Here is a 20,020-nt window from a genome sequence, read left to right on the forward strand (position 1 = left end):
ACCGTGGCATAAAGAAGGTTGAGCTGGATCAGTTTTGAAGTCTGAATCAGCACAGCCACTTTTACCTCCTTACTCCCTCCACCTCAACGCTCACTGAAGGCTGTGTATCACAGCCCACTGTTTACAACTCCTCTGCAAACATTTCCTCATCCAGAACTCAGCTGTTCCCTCTCAGACAAGGCTTCCAGCCATCCTGCTGTTCCTACAAACAGACACCACATTTCAGAAAAGCCCCAGGACTCACACCTCCCAGCTACACACAACTGAAATAAAGATCCCTCAACCAAACTGTTTTATCACAGTGATGCTGCACAACTTTAAAAAACCCAAACTCAGATTAACTTCAGGAGGCATTTTAATTATTTTAGCAGTCTTAGACAAAAGTAGTATTTCAAGGCAGAGAAAATTACAGATCACCTACACATTTAAAGCTCTTCTCTGAAGAAGGAAGTTTTGAGTACTAGAAACATGAGACAGATTACACACAGCAGAGCCTGCAGAGCCTGTATGTGATTTTTCATCTTTTTTTTTTTTTTTGCCTGTTTGCACCAAGGATGATGAAAGCTTTCAAAACATTTGGAGTTACTGAACACCAACAATCTTTCCTTTCCCAAATTACTATGCTGCTTCTGAATTCTCAACACTTGTCACAGAACACGTCTACAACATTCTCTTGGTACCAGACTACATCCAAACAGAGAGAGAAAAAACCCTGCAAATGCTTTTTCTTAGCTGCATTAAACATACTAATCCCAACCCACTTGTATAAATGAAGTGGCTACTATTAGCATGTATTTCCACATGTAAACTATTCTTTTTATATTTAATAAGTATTATCATAACATTTCTTTGTGACTGAAATTAAAATCAGCATTTACTAATATTTATTCTCTTCAGTACATGGTGGGAGCTTTATGTTCACGTTTGCCTTCTCCCCCAACTCACTGACAGTCTCCTACTTGAAAAGCATTAAGTATTCTGAAATGATCTGAATTTCCTTTCCAAAAATAGGAAACAGGAGCATCTATCAGAAAAACTGCCATCAGCACATACATTAGTGCCACATGACAGTGGCAGCCACGAGCCTTTTGCTGTCTCCCTGACACAGATTTGTGTCTCCACAGCACAACCCCTGTGTTGGGAACAGGCTTCCCAAATGGTTCATGGGCTCAGTGTGTTTGAGCAGCAGTAAATTCATCACTGAACAGCTGGAGTTTTGCCCAGGAAAACAAACTATATTCTGAGCTGAAGAGAGGGACACGATGATTACGCCTTTCATATCCCTCTCATGCTGAAAATTATGGAATTATCAGAAAACTGTAATCATGGAAATGTTAAACTAAGGAGAATGTATTTTTACAGCAAATGAACATAATTATGTTTACCATATTTGGGCCCAAAGCTGGCTGGCAATTCAGGCTGTATATAGACAGCAGTATCTGATTCACTGTCACAGGATATGAATAAACCAGAGCAATCCAGTGTGAATAACAGTCTCCTTCCCATAACAAAACCAAATATTAGTGTGTACATAATACTATAAAAGCATAATACTACTGTAAATAGCAATTTCATAAATAGTAGTAGTTTTCACTTTAATTCTAAAAATCATTTTTGAACTAGACCTTTGTAACAGGAGACTTTTGGAACTGTCAAAATGCTTTACTTCTTACAAGTCTATGGTTTGTAATATATTAGATTATGTAGAACTAATTTCTGCAGCTGATGAAGGAACAGTGGTGACAAGTATTTTGAGATCATAAGGATTAGGAAAGTAGAAGCAGTAGCATGCATACTTCATAACCTTCCCTCATTTTTTCTGATCAAAAAAGCTGCTTGTGTGTCCTGGGCACAGCATTCACCTCCTCATTAAGACCAGAATTTATAAGGCTTAATTGAATATAGATGAGATTTTTAAAATAGCACTTACTCATCCTGCAGAGCTGGGGTCAAAACAGGATTAATTATAAGATCAAATATAGCACCCTTCCAGCTTATAAATGTCTAAGACAAATCAAAAGGAAAAGATACAGCCCAAACTGTATCATTTCCCCCTTCAAGACCACCCAAAGCTTAGCACTTATCTGATTGTTCTGCCTGATTTACGCAGCAGACAAGGGAAAAAATCCTTCCCTGAGTTGTTCCATCTTCTGCCAAGGCCATTAACTGGTTCAAACACAACTTAAGCACTGGGACCAAAGGATTCTCCACCAGCCCTTCCCTAGCAGCCCCCGTGTCCCAGCCACTGTCCCCCCAGCTTGCCACAATGGCAGCTCAGAGACTCTGGATTCCAGTGCCTCCCATGAGCTGCTCCAGTAATCCCACCTGCTATTTCAGTCCACACAACAATTTGTTGCCTTTCATCCACACAATGTAAATGCCAAAATAAGCCCCAGGTCAACTCAACATCCCAAAGCTGGAGGCTGAGGGACACCAGAGCAACCTTGGGTCTTCTCCATCCACTCCTTACACTTCAGGGCTGCAAGAAATTTCTGGGTTTAAAAGCAATTAGTTACTTGGGGTTTGCATTTTATATGCTCTTCCTGGGAAGACTAGCTTGACTGATTTTCCTTCTATTAAGAAAAGCAAGTATTTTAATATTTTAACAGACTATTGTTTTCCTGCTTCTTCAAAAGAAGAGTTAACACTCATAATAACAAGTTCAGTTTCTTTCAATGCAAATAAATTTACACATTTGGAGAATAAATCTGGGGGGTTTTATATCTGGTGTAGATGCTACCAAGGAATATAAATAACTGCACACGAGAGCTACTTGCTAACAAATGCATCCATGGAATTCTGTCTCAGCACACACAGCTTTTCTACCTTCCGGCTTTGAGCTGCTACATTAAGTGTATGGCATGGAAAGGCACACAGCAGTCAGGCTGATGTGCACAGAAATCCTGATGGGATCTGCCTCATGGAATGTCATTTTTGTCCTTTAAAAAAATTGCATCGTTCTCAGGTTAAAAATTATTCGCCAAAAAACTCCCAAGTATTTCCCGCTATCAATAGCTAAATAATTATCAATCCTAATTTACAACATATAAAACGCAGTCACATCACCTTACCGTGTCCTGAAATTAAAAGTACTGCTGGTTTTACATAAACAACTAAGCCCTCAATCACGGGCATGATTTGTCACCAGGTTATGTGCCAAATATTTCTGCACTGAGTTGTGCAAGAACTCTTTTGCACAGCAGAGGATACAATGGCACATTTATGCTGCTGTAATAGATTTTGAAAGAGAAACAGATGTAAGGTTTTAATCCATAAAACAAATTAACACAATGGGATTGATCTGTTCAGTAGAAATCAAACATCCAGAGGCAAACCTGAAGACTTAAGCTTAAACTTTTATTATTTGTTGGATCTTCCTGAAACCTCGTGTGTGTTCCCCCTGAAGCACCCAGTCCCAACAGTGGCACACACACAGCAGTCAGTGGAAGAGCCTGACTTTACACCTAAGCAAGGGCATGCCATGGCATCTCTCCAAACTCCTTAACAGAGCTGCATTTTGGTCACAAATTAAGACTGGAATGAAATATTTAAAAATTTAAGTGGCATCTTCTGGTGTGTCAATTATACTTACAATTTATTAGCAACATGAAAGACCAGGCTTACATTAAGTCATGTTTGGGTGACTTAAGCCGTGCTGACACTCCTTCCCAGCAACTTGTGTTGACAAAGGGCTTTTCTGCTGCACAAACTGCGACACAGCCAAGCTCTGCCAGCCCTGGGACACTGCAAAGGTGCCAAAGACACTTAAGCAATGCTCCAATACCAGCTGATGATTCCACCGGGGGTTTGGCCAGGCCCCCTTCAGATATATTTCCTAAGGATTAGATTTGGAGAAAGAGACCTTTTCCCCAGCAGGGCTGTCTGTGCTGGCAGCCATGACCCCCCCCCCAGTGCCAGGCACTGCCCATGACCATCCTGGCACCAGAATTCCATGGGGAGGAGGAGGTTCCACTGCACGAGGCTCAGCACCAAGGCAATGCCTGGCAATTCCTATTGTATGTATTACTACAAACTCCCCCAGGCACCATTTTTAGCCACTGCTGGATTTCCTCCCTTCTCCCCATCCCCCAACCAGGCTCCAAACCTTGAAGTAACCTTGTTCTGTTCCCCCCCCCAGAGACAGCTCCATGCCTGAAACATAACCTCTAATCTTATTTTCTATTTCTAGCCTACAATTCACGACCCTTATCCCAATTTTTTAAATTAAATATCCTCCGTGTTGCACACTCTGCTTCTGACACTCAGGACAGTGCACAGAGCACATCAGAATTTATAACCACATGTTTCTTGTTGAGGACAATTTAACATTACTTTTAAGAGCACTAGAAACGTGGTGTATTTACACAGTGTAGGTTTAAAGCTTTCTCTAAGAAAGAGATTTTCAATAGTACTGTCAGTTCTGCACTGCAATGAAACAGCTTTATTTGTTGGAAGGTAAGAACTTAAAATACAACAGATCTGCACTGCAGGGCAGTTTGGGAAGCAGAGCATTAACTTCCAGCAATTATTCATACTTGGAAATTATCTGTGGACATTAAGTAAAAGCCTTACAATTTACAGGGGTTTATTACAATGGAAATCTTCTCATCTGACACCATCTCTTCATGAGAAGTTCGCTTAAACTTGTTTGGGTTTTTTGCAACAACAAAGTATGTTGTTTGTTTGCCATTCATTCTGTAACATTTGTTACATAAAGCCAATTAAAAGATGGATCAGATATCCATCTAGGCCACAATGGCAGTGGTTAAGATCTAGACTTTTAATTAATGAGCACTATCCATAACCCTCTTTCCTATTTTTACCAATTATATCAAATTTGTACAGTTGCTAGGGCAAAGTGTTCCTCCGTGAACAAATTCTCCCACAAAAGCACTTTGATACAGAACGGCTCCCTGAGGAACGGAAGAAGGTTCTTCTGCCTCCCAAATGCTGAAAACCAAGAAGTTTCCAGGAGGATCCCAAGCCTGGAGGTTGCAGTGACGTGGGCAGGCCCTTGGGGCTGCATTTTCCCCAGCCACACACTGACACTCCTCTGCCCCCCCCAAAATGAGTGATTTTATCCCCAGAAAACATCCCCACTGCTGAGCTGGTGTGTGCTCACCCTGCAGAGAGGGACTGACCTGGGCACTGTGCACCAGGAACATCTTCACTGGCACAGAGGGATGAAAGGCAACTCCAGTGACTCACAAATGACTTGTGATTCCTACACCAAGCCCTTCAAATCAAGGCCAGCTACACTGATAAGACTTTCTGTGGATTAATAATAAAGCCAGGCAGCCTAGGATGCTAACAACAAAGAAATTGCCCCTAGTACTTCATAAAATTACTTTCCAAACTATATTTTAGACATAATCAGCTACAGGCCAACTTGACCACACAAGCAAAATGAGGAAAGAGGAATAATCCTTGAACCAGGACATTAAGTGTTATGACACGATTGGTTAATTTTTTCCAGATGTATATCTTATCAATAAGATAATTGTGAGATTGCCTCACAATAAATATGGTTTGTTGCACACTGGTTTGCACAGACAGGTCTGGTAAACACCGTGACTTTGTTCTACTTTCTCTCCCACTCCTCCAGCTTCCACCCTGCTCTCAGCAGGGCACCATTTGAATTTCTGAGCAGTTCCACACAAACTGAACAGCGTAACTGGGAGGACACCCTCCAGCAATTAAGAATAAAAGCACATAAGTGAACACAAATCAAGACTAGAGAAAAGCAAGTGTAAGAACTTTGTAAGGTAGCAGAGCTGGATTTTGAAAGGGACTGAAAAACAATGGAGAAATTGGGAAGTCAAGAGTCATTAACGTGCTGATCCGAGCAGGGCACAGCAGGAAGCAGAAGTCAGCTGGATGGCAGGAGCACTGCACCCAGGAGATGCATTCCTAGGTGACTACAGGGGGATAACAATTCTTTCCTTATTTAAAAGAAAGAAATAAAATTACCTTGTCAACACAAACGATAAATGCAAGTCAGGACTGCCTCATCCCTCAGCAAAAAAAATATTATAAAACCGTATATAAAACTCAACTTCATTGAATCTTAAGGGTCAACATTTGAAAACTTCTCTACCCTACCCCAAAACAAGGACTAGAAACATCTTAAAAAACCTCAAAGACTCTCATGTTAATACATGACAACCACAAAAATTTATCATGCCACTAGGAAAATATTTGAAAGTATGTTTTCAAAAGGGTACTGTTATTCAAACGGAAAAAGAGTATCACCACTGCACTGTCCAATAACCCAGCTATTTCAAAATATTAAATTAATTAAGCATTTTATGGACACCAGGGTAATAAAATGCATAATTAAAGAACTAATATAATATTGCTTATCGATGTAAATACAACTTAAAGAATACTTCTCCTCAGTCTCTGGCTTTAGTATGAGAGCTACAGAAGCAATTCTGAAGTTCTCACCAAGGAGGTGAGGACTCACCAAGGAGTATCAGTCTTTCATTTCTGAGCACTGTTTCCACTCCCATCTTTCATAAACTTGTGGGGATGCAGCAGAGGTGGTTTTAGTTTTGTTAAGAATATTCTTCATCAGTCCTAAGGAATGAAATCCAAATTCTACCAGAGTAAATCCATATGTGACACTATTTAAAAATGTTTACTGCCTAGGGAAGGGGCTCCTGGAGCCCAATCACTGCTGCAGGTTGGAACATTCTATTAGGGGAAAACAACCGTCTCAACATACAATGGTTTATATGAAACATTCAAATTACTGAAGCAGCATATGAAAAAACTCTTAAGCTCACTGAAAGTTTAGTGGTTTGGGTTTTTTTAAATTTCTGAAAAGAAACCTTATTTTTTGAAAAATAATGAGCCTTTCACTCAGAGCACTCCAGTACCACCAGATAAGTCAGCACAGTGCTGGCACTGCTGCTGAAATGGGCACTGACCAGCAGAATGGCTGACAGTTTTCTTTAACACAGTCATTAAATCGATTTTTAAAGAATAATTTAACAATTCGATTTAAAATACTAAGTATATTAACATGATCTACAAGGATAACACGATCTAGTAAACACTAAGATAAAATTAGTGGCCAAATCAGACAACACATGCATTCTGACTCGAGTCTTCTGGCCACGACCCTCCACGACACACCTGACCCAGCACACGCCGCTGGAGCCTGGCAGGAAACCCACCCTCTGCAAATACCCCACACTGAGAGCCCATATCCCTCAGGAAACACAGCCAGGGATCTTCCCTCTGAACACAGAGCTCATCCAAGACATTCCCACACATCCACTGCTTCCAAGCTCCTCCGAGCGCAGCAGAACCGTCACACAGCAGCCACGGCTCAGCCAGGCTGGACAGAACTCAACGCCAACTGCTCCTCCATCATCAACATCATGGAAGCCACAACTTCCTCAGTGGCTCTGGAGCAGGTAAGTGAAACTATTACTTAGGCAAAAAAACTCTCCTTCCATCTGCTTTAAGACAAAGAGCACAGTAACAGAGCCCAGGGAACACTGTGTAGGCAGAACCCTGTTGCTCGACCCGAGATGTAAAGCCCCAACTTGCACTGCAGGTCTTTATTATGCTCTCCATTTACCAATAATGCCCCTTCTTCCACGTTTTTGCCCCATTAGGCAGGTTCTGACAAAAACCTGAGCCTATGTGTCCTCTGCTCCTGGATTTCTGATGGCAGCAGAAAGTGCAAATCGCTACTGCACGACCAACCAAACAGCAAACACGCTCCTGCTGGAGGATTTCCTTCCCTTCCTGTTCTCCAAAGCATTACATGGAAAAAAACCAGGAAAATGTGTTCCTACTCTACCAATACTCTTTCCTTCTACAGCTCTGGAAAGATTTTGCTCTACTCTCAGATTTCTTCCATTAGGTGATTACACTTTCTATATTCTACAGAAGCCCACGGTATGGATCTGTAGAAATCTCTCAGGGAACACTACAATGCATAAACACAGGCATGCTACATTTATTTTCTGCATCTTCTTTCTGAAAAAGCTATTATAACACCAAGTTTGTAGTTTCCTGCAAATTCTGAACACTAAGAATATATCCTGCTTTCTTGCTTTCAATTCAGTAACACTGGTCTATTTTCAATTTCTTTTTCCTACTTTTAAATTAACTCCAGCCAGCTTAAACCCCACAGTGTGAGACATGCATCCTTACCTACCACACTAAGGTATTTATAGGTTTGGTTTCATCCACAAGTAACATCAAATATGTATTTCCTGCACACACCTGACAATACCTGTTACGTGCACCCCACATGAGGCATGTTCTCCTTATTGAGGGAGCTGAATTTCAATGAGTCACTTTCTCAAAATTTCCATTCCAGAAATAAATAAAATAATTACCTTCCTTCAAAGCATCCAGTAATACTCTGCAGCTGGAGCAGGCCACACCACTTTGTGTATTTATTATTTTATTAGGAACAATGTGTTCTAAAGACAGAGCAGGGACTAACCACAGCCAGAGTATTATTAGATATATCAGGGGGTTTTATCCTCTACCACCACAAGTGTATTTCTGTGAAGCAAGGAGAGTTTAAGCTGCAGGGACTCCAACTCCAAACAACAACAGGAAATCTTTCGCATTTTCAGCACGGCAGATTCCTCTCCCCATCTTTCAGCTAACATTCCAATCCTCACTGTGTAATACATACAAACAGGGGAGTTTTAAACGGGAATTAAAGTGTAAAGCAGGAAAAAACCAGTAAAACTAAAAGTAGGAACAAAAATAATCACAGGAGAAAAGGAGAGTGACTGGATTCAGCAGCACAAAAAAATGAGATGATTGTGTGCTTGGCAATGAAACTGATGGGGTTTTGTACAGCATATCAATATAATGATATTCAAAAATGAGATTAAACTGTATTTTAGGGCTCTCAAATGCTATTAGTAAGGCATCCTGCTGCTTTCTGAGTTGCTGCATGCCAATCAGCAAATCATTTTAAACAGTATAGCCACTTGTAAAACAGAACCTTAGCTCCTCTTACAGCTAATGTATTATTCTCTGTCTGGAACAGAAAATTATTCCACAGACTGCTTTTCATATTTTTCAGGTGATTATGCTGGCCTCTGAAGTTGAAACACACACTCCACACACTCCATTTAGTAGCCATTTCTTTGTCCATATTTTGGAGAAGACAATGAGTTTTTATTAGAGCTGATATTTATTTACTACCAATAAAAACAATTTCAGGGTTACATTAAGCACTCTATACTATTAAGTACCTAAAAGGTAAGTACTCAAGAAGAAACATCAACGAAAAAAATCTTGTGGCATCGAGGTTTTTACCACACACCAATGTTGTAAAAATCTGACTAAATTATCCTGAAATCATAGCAGAGTTGGGTTGGAAGAGACCTTAAAGCTCATCTCGTACCACCCCCTGCCATGGGCAGGGACACCTCCCACTAGCCCAGGTTGCTCCAAGCCCTGTCCAACCTGGCCTTGGACACTCCCAGGGATGGGGCAGCCACAGCTTCTCTGGGCAACCTGGGCCAGGGCCTCCCCACCCTCCCAGGGAAGAATTTCTTCCTAATCTCCAATCTAACTCTACCCTCCTTCACCTTAAGGCCATTCCTCCTTGACCTATCACTACATGCCCTTGTGAAAAGTGCCAGATTTAAGCTTGTTATTCATAAAGGAATAGGTTTTTTACCTAATATTTGTTAATTCTAAGAGATTATATTGAGTAGTCTCAGTGATTATTTATTGAGCTCATGAACTGTGAGCAGTTGTTTTGCTGCGTTTCTTACTACAGTCTTCAACATGCATGTGTTTAACAAAACCTAACACTTCTGAACAGAGAAAAGCAAACAAACAAGAAAAGGAGAGGCATTCCAGAGTGAATGTGAGTAAGCCACAAGTACCTGCCACACAACCTGCAGTCCAAGCTGAGGTAATATCTTCCAGACGGAAGAAGCTAAGCAGCAGTTTCAGAAAAAGAATAATTTCACCAGTGAAAACAAAAACCAATTCTTCCCTTCACATCAACTACAAAGCATCAATTTTGAAGTACCACTTCTTCAAATGCTGGTTTCTACATAAAAAAATACACAGCATCTTACGTGTTGTGCTGGAGTACACAGCAGTTAAGACAAGGGGATCTCACACTTGAGGACACACACTGGTATATGGAAGTCAATTTTTCAAATGCTTCCCCTCTCTGAGGGATATTCTACAGCTGGAATTATCATTCCCTGCTTTTTGCAGAATATATTCAGTGGGTCCTCTAAGATCACCAGGTCTGGGCTGTTTCAGATGGAGCACTGTCCCTCACAACACCATCTTTTGGCCAAAACAGTCTCTGCCTGTGACAGGGTAAGGCCAGTGAAAGCCAGTGAACTGCAGGTCTTAAATCAGTGGTGTGATGTAAAAGATGGAGGGAAAAAAAACCCCTCAACACAAATCTTGAGCGACAGCTAAATAAGGGATTTTAAGTCCACTAAGGCAACAGTGCTTTGAGGCACAATGAGGTTTTTCACATCCTACCAAGCACAATAATCAATATTCACACATAGCTACTTGCATATTTGCCCCAAGTCTACTGTTCCAAACTATATATATAATATATATTTACAATATATATTATATATAAATATTATTTTATAATATATATTATTTATATAAATATAAAATATGTCTATTATATAATTTAACTTTCCTCACATTAGAATTCGTTTTAGAGACAAATATTTAGCACAGACACAGCATGCAAGATGTCCTGCATTCATATTACAATTTACTCTTCAGCACACTGAACATCTGAATCAAAACACTGCACACCTTCCTGTGAACACTCATAATTATGAGGGCTGTATCACTTACAAAACCTTAAGTTAGTATAATTATGTAGTGTAGAAAATTTCATAAACTATACTTACCCTTGTTTTTCTTGATCTCTGATTTCATGTGCAGTGAAAAACAACCAACACAGCAGAGAGAAGTCATGCCCCAGAACAGAATATATCAAATAGCACATGCAAGGAAGACACAATATATTATTTCCCTGAAACCGCAAGAATTTTTGAAAAGAATCTGCCTCATCTGCCCTAAAACAATTTCAGAACAAAACACAGATACAACTTTTTAAAGGAAAGCCCCTGACTGAAATACATAATTTTCTCCTGTTTCAGAATGTGACTTAAAACAGCAGCAACAACATATTCTATCAGATAGAGAAAAGCACCCACTGGTTGCAGTGTGAGGCTGAAAAAAACCCATAAAAATGTGAATGTCTCAGGAAAAAGAACAAACAAATGACAACATCAAGCCAAATTTTATCAGTCCTATGAAATCAGCAGTAGTTGCCTTCCTCTCACAGTTCACAAACTTGAGGCCATGAAGGTCCTTCAAGTGAAAGACACTCAGCAAAAGGTGCTGAAACACTAGAGAAGGCAGAGCCTGGACAGACCTTTTCCACCCACAGTGCCCCTAAGGGAAGGGAATAATGGATAAGGGAGTAAGGACAGGGGACTCTGAGGAGACCAACACACTGATTTACAGACATTTCCTCAGAAACCGACTGAGAAGTTTAGTTTAAAAAACACCAAAGCCCCACATCACTGCATTGCACAAGCAACAAATTCTGTGCAGCTGTTTAAGACCAAATTAAACTTCATCTGTTGTACCTTTAAAGCCAGAGGAGCTCTTCAGCCATACCCTCTGCCACCCACAGGAACCCACACAGCCCGTGGTCAGCCCAAGGTGTCTGGTTAAAGAACATCCTCCAGAAATGTCCACAATCAAACACACCAGGAAAGGGTTTGGAGCAGTAACTCCCTGACACCTGGCCAGCACCAACCAAACCCCTCCTGATGCCTGAAGGACAATATCCATGATGGAAAGGGACCTCGTGATCACCGTGATATGGAAAGAGAAGAGCTTTCATCTTCTAACCCCTGTTCAGGGGAAGCACAATCACAGAGCAATTCGTGGTCTGTTATTCATTTGTCTGACTGCATCAGACAATCCTAATGAAACCTCCTGAAACCCAACCATTCCAGAAACTAAGATGGAAAAAAGAAAAACAAAACCCAAACAAAAACTCTTTTCCTGCTCCATCTTCAAAGGAAGAAAATGCACTTTACCCAAAAAACTTTCCCTAAATCTTGTGTGTCAACTACAGATTTAATCTATCATACCAATCCATCACCACAAAAATGTAACATTCCTATACAAAAACAGAAAATGTATCATTAGTGGTTTGCAACAGATTTCACGTTCAGCAACATCTGCAGAGCAATGGATTCACTTCACCAGAGCAGGATCTTTTCTGACCACTAAACCAAGCAACAGATTAACTTCAAAATAGCACAGGTTGGATGTGCCACTTTTCCACAGGGGTAAAGCTCTCAGTGCACCTGACCAAAGACTGCCAAACTAGACCATATGTGTGCCATGACCCAATATTTAGTCTTAAACTTGAAACAGTGGTTTACGTGAAAGGTAACATTTAACCTGGATCTGCAGAATACCTTTGCTAAGAAGAACCTGTGAACAGACCTGTGCTAAATTCGTGGCCAAATTTTATACAGAATTTGCTAATTACCAAGTTATTTCGTAATAACTTGCCTAAAACTTTACAATGCTCGCTCCTCTTTGGACCTGAAATGAGGTCAAAGTGCTGAATTCAACATCACAATCTGTTGCCCTGGAAATTATTGCAATGTTTAGACAAAGAAGTTTATTATGAGATCTAATCGGATTGCTTGAGAGAAAATGTTTTCATTCTCTTTCTGAAAGCAATACAAGACAGACAGAAAGACTGGAAATTCTTTGAGTAAAGACTTTTCCAACATTTTAACACAGAACCAAGCATATTCCAAATAACAATATGCTGCTATAATGTGCTCTTTTTTTTCCCCCAGAGTTTTGTTCTAATAACTGGCATTTCCTTCCAGGACTCCATACAGTTTTCACCAGCATGGAAGTTTCTTAAGAAAAATAAGCCATGGTGTTAGAAGTCCACATATACTTGCATTAATTTCGGAAATTTAATTTTTAATTAACCTACCCTGCTCTTCTATACATAAACTTCAGCAACTTCTCTTCAAAAACAGCTAAAAAAAGAAGTGCAAGTTGTAAGACCAGCAGAGCCTTAAGCTTGGTTCTGTCAGAGCATGTGTATCTACACTGGCACAAAGGCAATCTGTTTGTCCTGCACTGGGGGTTAGTAAAGTACACCCGGGCTGCTCTCTGTAGGTAAGGAGTGTACAAGTACCCACTCACTCCTCTGCTCTCCTGCCAACAACAGCAGCAACCCAGCAGCCTGGATTTCACCTGCACTCCTCAGAGCTGAACTCACTAAACCAAAACTTGAGCGCTACCAAACTGTACACAGTTTATTCATGCTCTTCTGCCTATTTCATTAATGAAAGCTTTTGTTTTTTCTAAACAATACGTGCATATATTTAGCAGTAGACCCCATTTTTCATCTTCATATTCAATTTCTTGGTTGCATCATCTGCTTGCAAATACTCCTCTCACGCAGAAAAAAGGGTATTTCTTATTAGCTTATTATTTACATATTTGCAAACTGTGTTGTTCAGCCAAAAACCCCACAAATACCCAACTATGTCTTTGGTAAGAAGCTAAATAAAGTTTATTCTGGAGCTATGAAACATGCACTCATGAATGTCTTTCCATAGTTCTAGTTACCACTGTTCTCCACCACCTGGCCTTCAACTGCTTGGACAAAGAATTGCAGAGCACTCAACAACAGGCAGTGTTGTCATTCTGCCCTCCTGCCAAAAAATCCCCTCTCCTCAGGCTCTTCCCATCTTTTAAGTAAACACATTTAACAAATGATGAAAACCTGCATTCATTTGGACCTTCATTTGACAATCATGGTTTCTTCTGAGCGTTCAGAGACGACCAACTCATTCTACACTGGAGTTACCCTGCAGAAGAACACACAGAACTGGAAGGAGGACATTTCTAGGTAGCCTCTTCCTCCTTGTATTCTTCCTCCTTCCACATAATACAGTACCCTCTGGTGCAAGACTTGCAAACAGCATTCTGAGAAAAATTTTGAAATACTCAACAGAAAGAGGTTATGTTCCTCAAATCTTTTGGAGTCTGGCACAGAATCACGTTTCCCCAGTGTGATCCTTCCCCTGTGTTTCCCCAGTGTGATCCTTCCCCTGTGCTTCCCCAGTCCTTCACTCAAGCTGTGAGGATGCACACACAAGAAGGCTTTCAAGTAGGAGAGTGTTTCTGTGTCTGTCCTTCCTAGTCACTACAGCTTTCTCTGCTTTTCAGCATTTGTTACATGCTGGGCCATAAAAAAGAGTGTCCAGTTTCTTCAGGATGACATTGCCAGCTTCAAGTATTTTTAAGGAACTTTTAAAATTATTACCTTGTACTTAGACACTTAGGAAGCAACACTTTAAAAGATCTCCAGATTTTTCTGGAATATGAGCTGTAGACATTCAGGTGCTTTATCTTTCTCCAGGGAAGTTCTTGTGCTTGGACTCAAACTGTTCTTCTAAGGCACAATTAGCCAAGTTCTGTAATATGTACAGAAGAGCAGGAAGTTCAACTTTCATTAAAAAATACCAGGAACATTGTTCTGAATATTCTGGTATCAGACAGATCACGTGGACACACTTCAAAGGATCTAATTTTACCCCAGTAAGTCCAGAGGAATTCCCAACACGATCCAGAAACTCACAAACATACCAGTTATGACAGTCAGGTAATCTACTTGGGAAACTAAAAACACACACTCACTGACAAGATTAAAGATGTATTTCCTTGGGAGATAACCCTCACATGAATGAATCACACTAGGGATGCCCGGGGAGAAAGAAGGAAGTGGAAAAAAAGTCCCTCTCAGTCCCTTCTTCCTGCTCTTCTCCCACACTACCCTCTCCTCTACAACACATTCCATACACTGCTTTAAAGTTCCCAAAATGTGCTAGAATAAAGCATTAAAGAACCAAAGCTCAACATTATTATTTTTATCAAGGGAAACAAACTTTCTCTTATTTTCAGAAACTGTTTGAGATTTGCTCCGTTCCCGGATTGCAGAGTACACTGCACAGAGCCTGAGAGGAATTGTCTGTAATTGGACAGCACCATTTAAATGTCAACTTTGAGTGTACAACCAAACAAGAATCACACCTAAAATACCATCATTAAACAGCCAGTTGATGTGTTCCCTTACAGCATTCTAACCTACACACCTGTAGTGCCAGGAAACAACAAAACCAGAATATCTCAGCCTGACGAGGAGTGACCGACAAGGTGGTGGAAGAATTTTCCTGTTGAAATTTTCCAGAGAATCTGTCTTTTGCAATGCTATTGTAAAGAAATGCTTATCAGAAAACACTGGAGCCTGACAAGTACCCCACTGAAACATGACTCCATAAAACAAAACAGAGCCACACTGACCCAAAACCCCCAACGACTTGAAAAAGCAGAGAACTGTTAGGAAATCAAGCAACAGAAGACCACAAAGGACTACAGCTCTGTTGTAAGACAATGAAAATCCAGCTGGCCTAAACCAGAAAATATGCATCAGTCATTTCAGGGAGAAAATTTCACTAGAAACACAAGCAGGAGTTGGTGACATTTAAGAGAAGTATTGTAAAGATGTCTCCTAAGGAATTAGTTTCTCTGATGGGACCCTAAAACACAGGCACTTACTTTACAGCAAAAGTTTTTTGTTTGTTTTTTAGCTCATACAGCAAAAATTCCATGCCCTAGTGCTATCTGTTCTCATATGAGGGCTTTCCTTAGACGAAGAATATTTATTTCCTTTGTGAAAGTGGTTCTTCAGAGCCAAGCCCTAGAGTATAACACTCCAGACTTGACCTGGATAAGCTGCTGTGTGTTATCACCAGACTGAAGCCAATGTCCCAAGGATGGAATGCAATTCACAGCTGGAAAAATGCCTGACGTGCTGCACAGGCTCTTGAAGATGCCTGAAAGCCTCACAGAGCCTCAGTTCCTCCCACCTCAGACCCACCCACACTGAGCTTCCCTCACAGACATCTCAGGATTGCCCCAGTCATACCTGGAGTTCTTTGCACTCCCCTTTGCAGCCCTTTTCTTTCATTCTTCAAAGCTTAACCAGCATTTCTAAACCTTCTGGTCTGCTGTTTCTCACACACATACGCACACCCCTGTCTCTTTTACTCCAAGGTTGTTCCAGTTTGCCTCATGCAAAGTTTATGACCTTAGAATCACACAGATCAATCCCCCCAAACTTATCTTAAGTAATCAACACACTAATCTTCATTAATTACAGCAGGGTAAGGCAAGATTGATATTTCAAGACCACAGTTCTCAAAATAATTTGTCTTGTCACATTAGAGCACTTCAAAGTGAAACACACCTCATTAACACCAGCTGTAATTTTAATTTTGAAGTTTCATTTAGAAAAAAAATAATCTTTTTTTTCCCCCTTGTTTTAATCACTGTTTCAACAAAATTCTAGGATGGGATCAAAATGGTTTATTCACAGAACACTACAAGACTGGAATCATATCAGACCAATTAATTAACAGCAATTAACCTGCAAAGCAGTATTTGTGAATTGAATGTGTCCTATTGCCCTCACCCCACATCTTAAAGAGTTTCTTTGAGGGCAGAAGGGACAAACCCCCCCTGCCATAACATCATCTCAAGGTACACAAACAGCAGAAGAGAAGATACCCACACCAAGCCAGGGGCACAAGAAACACAACTTCAAGCTTCTTCTCTGTGAGTTTGGAGCCCATCTTTACAAATTCTACTTAACTTTCAGAATATTTTTTTCATCCTACCAGCCAAAATTTCAGATTTCACAGGTATCAAGGCACAGCACCTCCTCTAGTGTAGATCCACAGTCCCCATATACGTTTCCAGCATTGCTTTCAGCCACAACACATAAAAAATCTACCCAGAACCTGGAATGTGATAAGGCCTAGGGAGCATGAGATTGCCTGCAGCATGTTACTGATCCACTGCTGTTGCCCAAAGGCCGAGGAAGGGTAAGAAACACTAATCCAGACACAGCACCGAGCTCCAGGAGGAGCAGCACCACACAGACTTTGTCGGGCCCAGCAGAGCCCGTTGCCCTCAGAGCCAGCCCCAGCACAGGGCTCTGTGATGAGGTTACCCATGCTGCTGGAAATGTCATCTTTCATGTATGATATAAACCCTTTCTGTAGCCACTAACAATACCCTGGCATTGTTTGAAACATGTAGGGTGTTGCGCTGGCTGACACCCAATAACAGTAATAATATTCTATCTACCTACAGTAACCACAAGAAAATGTTCTTCATTTCCAGCCTCAAGTGGTTCTGCAGCACATCCAGCTCCTGAGAGAGCTGCCATACTTCCCTGAAAGTCCTGCACCTCAGCGTGTAGTTATCTGCCTGCACAGACCAGGCACTTCTCCAGAGCTGTAGAAACACCTTGAGATCACTGGGAATAAAGGAGCTCCTTTCACACAGCACAATTAGTCATATCAGCAGCGATAGCTATTTTGAGCAGCACCCATTAATCACTATCATTAGCAGGATTTCTGGTGTACCAGCATTCATTGTACCAAGAACAAGTCTTTTCCTATTCCAGTACTACTACATAAACAAAAGCAGCAGCACAATTTCTCTTGCCTCTCACTACTCAAAACAGGGTTGTGTCAAGTGGCAGCACTCAAAATGACTGTCAGTGCCAGGTATAAAGGAAAGCTTACTTACACCTTACAGGACAGAAAAACACAATTGTTTTGCTGCAAAAAAAAAAAAAAAAGACTGGCTATCATTTGTATGCTGAGGAAGAAGAGGTGTTGAAAGATAATAGTGGGAAGAAGAGAGAAATAAAGCTCTCGAGGTGGAGACAGCAGATCCACAGAAATTTAAGATCCAAGTCATAAAATCCAAGTTGAGGCCCAAGAAGAAACCTCCACTTCTCTTTTAAATGTTTGTTGCAGATATATTCATTATTATTTTTTATGAGGGACTATTTACATGTTAATCAAATTTCAGAGTCTCAAGAACAGACATTCAACCAGAAAAACATTCCCTGTATGCATTATTTCTAGTTTCCTAAGTGCCCTGAGTAACTCCTGATTCAGGACGAGAAATGCCACTGGAAGGGTTTCTGCCTTACACTGACCTAGGAAGCAGCACCACAAAATTCGTGGAAAGCAGTGGCTCTGTGCTGCTTCCAGCCTGGTTACTCACACCTCAAAGGTTCCACAAAGCACCAGAAACACTCACGTTGCCCTGAAACACCTTCTTCCCAACGACAGATTAAATACTTACAGAGTCCTTCTAGGAAGAAAAGTACAAAACAGAAAATAAAGGTAGAAAGAAAAACCTCGTGCAAGTCTTGAACTTGGAAAATCAGCCATTCCTTACAGAAGGGCCCAGCTTATCTTCTCTAGAAACGTTGCCGGGTAGAAGACTCCAGCCAAGTGCAAAATCATGTTGATACCCACGATACACAAATAGCACCTGTGCACATACCCAAACTGGCCAACACTGCTGATCCCATGAGCTGCATACCAAAACCTCCATGTGGCCGGGAGCCACCGACACACACCACATACCTCAGCGAGGTGAGGGAAGGGGAGCTCGGCCGCCCATCGCCCACAGAAAACAAAAACAGTTCCTCAAGAGCACCACCGCCTCTTTGCCCAGAGCACTGGGCTGAGAGAAACAGCGAGCAACAGTAACCTGAAAATCCACAGTCTCTAGGTTTGAGGTTGTCCACCAGCCACCGCGGCGGTTCCACGCGCAGTGACATTTTGGGAACCAGCCGTGTGTGCCCCCGAACCACTGGATGACCCACTGAAACACACTGTGGTTACAGGGCACTGGGGTACCTGCTCTTCAGACACTCCGACACCTGCTCCTCCATAAAAACAGCAGCGATAACAACAATGGCCGATTTATACCTGCAATAACGTTTATAATCGCTCATAAAGCAAACAAACAAGATCCTCCAACCGCTTTCAAATTCCCAAGCCGACATCCACCTGACAAACACGTACCTGCACCACTTCCTCTCCGCTCACACGACAAAACCCCTGGAGCAGGGAGAGGCAAAGGAACATCAGTAAAGTTTTAAGCTACAGCCCAAAACGCGTTATCCTCTTCTGCTGGCAGCTACCATATGCACACAGCATAAGGCTCGGCAACCACAAGCGGCACTTCCAGCTCGCATCAGGTGAACAGTCTGTGCGGGCCGCGCTGCGGGGCCGGGGGCGCGGGGGGGCCCGGCCGGGGCCGCCCTGCCCGGGGAGGTCCGGCCGGCACCGCCCGGAGGCCGCACGGCGGGGCCGCCCCGGGGCCGGGGGGCGGCGGGGCCGGGTCCCTGTGGATCGGGAAGGTGCGCAGGAATTCCCGCAGGCGCAGTCCCGGCCCCGCCGCGCTGCCCGGGCTGCCCGCACACGGGGCACGGCGGCGGGCACGGGGGGCGGCCGCGACACCGCCCCGGGCTGCCCCCGACACCGCCCCGGGCTGCCCCCGACACCGCCCCGGGCTGCCCCCGACACCGCCCCGGGCTGCCCCCGCCGCCACAGCCGGCCCGGCCCCGCCGGGGCAGCGCGGCCACAGCCCCGGGCACGGCCGCCCTGCCTCCCCCCGGCCGGGGCTCCCCCGGCCCCGCCGCTGCCGCCGCCCCCCGAGCGGCCCAGGCGCTGCCCCGGGCGGCCGCCGCTCCCCGCCGCCCTCCGCGCCCCGTCCCCGCGGCGCCCGGGGAGGGCGGAGCGGCGGCACCGCCGAACGCGCCAGCCCGGAGCCCCGCACGGCCGGGCCCGCCGGCAGGGCGGCGGGGAGCGGCGGGGAGCGGCGGGGCCGGGGAGGGGCGGCGGGGCCGGGCCGGGCCCGGGGCTCGGCGGGGTCGGCGCGGCGCTCACTCACCTGCCCGCGACAGCCCCGGGCCCCGCGCCGAGCGCTCCGGAAACGGCGGCGGCTCCGCCGGGGCCGGGGAGGGGCCGGAGAGGGGCGGGCGGAGCCGCGAGTGACAGCGGGAAGGGGAGGGCGGGAGCGGGCGGTGCCGGCGGAGGGC

The 20,020-nt window shown here is 43.2% G+C and overlaps 1 protein-coding gene across 2 annotated transcripts in view; it reads right to left on the reverse strand.

The window, feature by feature from the left end:
• Positions 1-19,973, reverse strand: part of GARRE1 (granule associated Rac and RHOG effector 1) — a 58,895-nt gene extending 38,922 nt beyond the window's left edge. Inside the window, exon 1 of one of the 2 annotated variants that reach the window (XM_064671310.1) lies at positions 19,873-19,973. The gene's annotated coding sequence lies outside the window, so the exon portion shown is untranslated. Of the gene's footprint in view, positions 1-19,001; positions 19,162-19,872 lie in introns of those variants that run through there. The other variant, XM_064671311.1, reaches the window with a different exon arrangement.
• Between the last annotated feature and the right edge of the window lie 47 nt (positions 19,974-20,020).

This window comes from Pseudopipra pipra, chromosome 14, assembly GCF_036250125.1.
Source record: "Pseudopipra pipra isolate bDixPip1 chromosome 14, bDixPip1.hap1, whole genome shotgun sequence".
NCBI lineage: Eukaryota > Metazoa > Chordata > Aves > Passeriformes > Pipridae > Pseudopipra > Pseudopipra pipra.